Source organism: Haemaphysalis longicornis, unplaced genomic scaffold, assembly GCF_048455015.1.
Source record: "Haemaphysalis longicornis isolate Haplotype H1 unplaced genomic scaffold, Haemaphysalis longicornis Haplotype H1 scaffold_10, whole genome shotgun sequence".
NCBI lineage: Eukaryota > Metazoa > Arthropoda > Arachnida > Ixodida > Ixodidae > Haemaphysalis > Haemaphysalis longicornis.
In genome coordinates, this window is record NW_027526204.1 from 66505472 (window position 1) to 66509524 (window position 4053).

Genomic DNA, 4053 nt, shown 5'->3' on the forward strand with positions numbered 1-4053 from the left:
CCCACCGGCGATGTGGACGCTGTGGCAGCCATAGGTGGGTGGGGCTTCTGTCGCTACGCTGCGGACACGATTGGGCTGTGTGTGTGTGTGTGTGTGTGATTGACACGAGAACTCGGACGAAACGAGGGAAAGATAGTGCACGGCCGAGTTGAACTCGTGACGCTCCTGTGGGCGGCTTCTGCGGCATGGTTCATTGTTCGCGATCGCAGCAGTCATGTACCTATCCCGACAGAATTTTTTCTTTATCGGGGGAGGAATTTCAAGACGTTTTTCGTCTCTCGCAAGTACTATGCATTGGCTGTGCAGCCATCTGAGTCCCGACCCTCTGTTCGACTACTTTGAGGTGGCTTTCGCTTCATGACTACCGAGGAGCAAGTGTTTCGTGCACTGCGGTTTTACGCGACAGACACTTTCGACGGAAGCGTTGGTAGCGACCGCACAAGCGACCATCCTCAGTCGACATTCAGCCGGTATGTGCGCAATAGGATTACTGAAGACAAGTTTTTTGCCTTTTTTTAACATGGTTAGCCGGACATGGCTCCAGCAGGTTCTAGCATCCGTTCATCCGTCTGCCGCCAGAGCGTACGCTCCCACGACCACTCGATGGAAAGGTTTTCATCGAGTGACCATGCTTCAGTTATCGTCTTCTAGCAAAATTGTAAAATTAGGAGTTGCATGACCATGCGCTTCATTTATCGTCAGCGCGGCAGACGATTTCTTTTGAGCCGTTTCATGTCGCACCATTCTTGCGAAAACTTTAGGGGCAGTATAGTGTAGAATGAACGGCTGTGTCTGTTATCGCACGCGATCTTTACGCATTTCAATGGGTTTCGTCCAGAGTCTTTGTCGTCTTGCAGGAAGCGGAGGATGCACATTTTGTGAAACGGAGATTGAGACCAAAACAGCGCGACGCCAGAAGGAGAGTGAAGGTATAGAGTCCATAAAAAGAATACCACTGTGGAGAGCTTCGTCGCATAAGTGCTGTGAGGAGAAAAGTGAAATAAAGGAAACAAATTTGAAGAGCTGTGGTTGTTGCTTTTCTTTTCTTCGTAGCACATGCTCAATTGGGTGACTTGCCCGCAATTGAAAGCATTGAGGAGCGAATAGGCTCGGTTTCGAAAATTCACAAAACTGTGAATTGGAAAAGTAAAAGTTGTAGAATAATGCGTGCATGATGAATATGGTGGCACATGAGAAGGACAGGCGCACACCAGCCTCGCAGAACCGCGATTATAGGGAGGCTGTGCTGTCTTCTTCCTAACGAGTTCACTACAAAATGAAAGAGAAGAAACTGGCGCAAACGCGGTATAGCAGAAAAGAACCCGGTCGAAGTAATGCTAAAATTGATGGCGAAAGACAAAGAAATAATAAAAGCGAGGAAAATACGCAAGTGCAATATATCAGGTAAGAATTATCGCAAGTGCAATCATCAGTTGTTAATAAGTATCGCAAGTACAATGTATCAGCCGTTATTAAGAATCACCAAGCCTTATCAGACTGAAGTGCTTCTAGGAAATTGCGTATCTGAAAGCGGTCCGAGGGTTTTGATAACACCGAACAGCAATTACCTTGAATGTGGCGCGTTTCCACCACGCGCTTTCCTTTTTTGGAAAGGAACCAAAAAGCTCATCAGAACGCCTAAAATAAAAAAAATAAATGAACGTTGTAGTGAAATACAGAATAATGAAATAAAATCGCGGTAAAGTAATGTAGTTGGGTGTGCGTGCCCCCACTAAGCCACCAGTGCAGCAGCAGAACAAGAGACAACAGTTGAAAATACACCACGCCCTAGTCCCGCCTCCTTGGAACGCGCTGCCGTGAACCGGCTACGCCACCCCAATAATCAGCAAATAGCATGAATTGCATTTTCAAAGTGCTTGAACTCCGCCAAGAAATATTATCATTACGTTAAGTGGGCGTCGCTAGAGCTCGTGTTTCCCGAGTTCCGCTCGATCTCGGGCCTTCTGGAATAACCCCCCAGAACTCCCACCGTCGCAGTTTCAGGCAGGGGGCGTGCGGGCAATGCGATGGCGGGAAATTCCAATTGCGTTGGGTGTAGCCGTGAGCTGATAACGGCTCCACAGCCCAATTGTGGCGAATCACTGCTCTGCCCTCCCGACAGCTTTAACATTGATTGGAACGGCTTTTGTTTTTCCTAATCTAGGAGGAAGCATTTTTAGAGCACATGCGAGAAATGGTAAGTAAATCTTTAATCTACACTAAAACCCAGCTAAAAATTGATACCAGCAAAAGCAGTGCCAAGAGCGGGCTATAATACTTGCCACATCGTTTGCCTGAAAACAATTAAAATGTTGTGTTACGCCTGTGTAGAAACGTAATATCTGTACTCACTGGCTGCTTGGAACTACGAAACATCTATTGCGATCGTAGTGCAGGTGTCCATAAATGGCAGGAACGCATTCCGACTTGTCAGTTTCTATAGCAGTATATCTTCTATGGACTTTGACGATCTCTAATCTAGAGCCGTGTCGTAAACCCATCCGGTGGTGACTGGAAGCGTGAGGCCGTTATGCATTCTATGCAGTCGCATGGTCCTCGCAGAAGGTTGTCTTTATGTGATAAATCAAGTATCGGTCTATTTGTGTGAGACCGACAGTGCTTGTCGGGGCATTGAATCTGTGAAGTGTGCGTTTCTTATTTTTGCTGCTTGTAGGCTTTCCGTGAATACCTTGCGGCACGTGCGTTGTGAGGGGCGTCGAAAAATCGGAGACGTGCTCGAGTCAGTATAACCTCCTGCGGTTGCTGGTCTACGGCTCCCATAACAGCTGGTGCTCGTTTTCTTCGAAAATCAGAGTAGCCTGGTCTCTATATTTGTGTCTGTACAAATGTAGAAGAATCAAAGTCAGCGAGGATCGCTGTCACCACGCTTTTCTCGTATACATTACAAATGGTTAATTGATATTCCGCGATAAACAACACCCTTTTAAAGCAAAGCAGGGCTGTCCTCGCTGATCGCGTGTGTGACGCCAAAACGGGTGAAGCGAAAGAAAAAAACACTTGTATCGGCCAGAATCGAACTTTGGTCTCTCGCTTTATGAAGCCGACGTCTATCCCATTGCTTCATTTTGACATGGTCGAAGTGGTTTGGATTTGTGGAGGGGTGCATGGAGCAGCAAAATTGGAAAACTCCTGCATCCACTCAGCAAATACGATGCCCGTCAGGAAAAAGCATCCCATCCAACCATTATCGTCGTTAGATTCAGCGGTGCCTGACTTAAAAAAAATGTCATTTTGAGGACGATATAAAGCTTACATTGCTTCTTTTTTGTACTTCTCAAGAAACTAGTTCCGTGACAACGCATGTAACTATGATACGTCGACTCGTAGTTAGCTTTGTCTTGGGACAAAAGCACGAAAGAAAAACTTGCCCTCATACGTTCAACGCATCTTTTCTTGGTTCTTCAAACAAACAATGCTGTGTGTGAAAACATGCAGTGCGCGAAAAAAAATCCTGTTATTGGGTTATGTACAACTTTTACAGAAAACCAGTTGGCATCCATTCCTCGTATGGAGAAGCTTTACCATCATTCACATAAAGATGGCTGCTTGGGAGCTATTTGCAACTCACTCGATAGCACAAGTGCATTGGAATGTTTGGACATTGCTGAAACCATCACCGCCCACACATGAAATTTTTCCAGTCTTCCGAACGCCGGCCGAATAAAGAGACCTTTTTTTTCTCTCAGCGACGAAGGAGGAGGGTTGCAGACAGCAATTGTGTCTGAATACCACGATAGCATGTCGGGCCAAGGTGACACATTATCACCGCTGAAGCGTCACGAAACCTGTCGTCTGTGCACGCCGGCCCATTTTACTCGCATCCGGAGTACAGCCAGGCTGGAAAAAGCAGGGGATAACTTGCGCTTCTCTTATCACGCTCTCGTCAGCGTACACAGACGCGGACGTAGCTTGTACGATAAGCCACGTGGAGAGAAAGACTACCAAAACCAATATTCCACCGTGACCGACGCCCCCTAACCTCCCTCTCTTCATCGCTTATCGGGAATGCGACGCATTTATGGCACGCCGCTC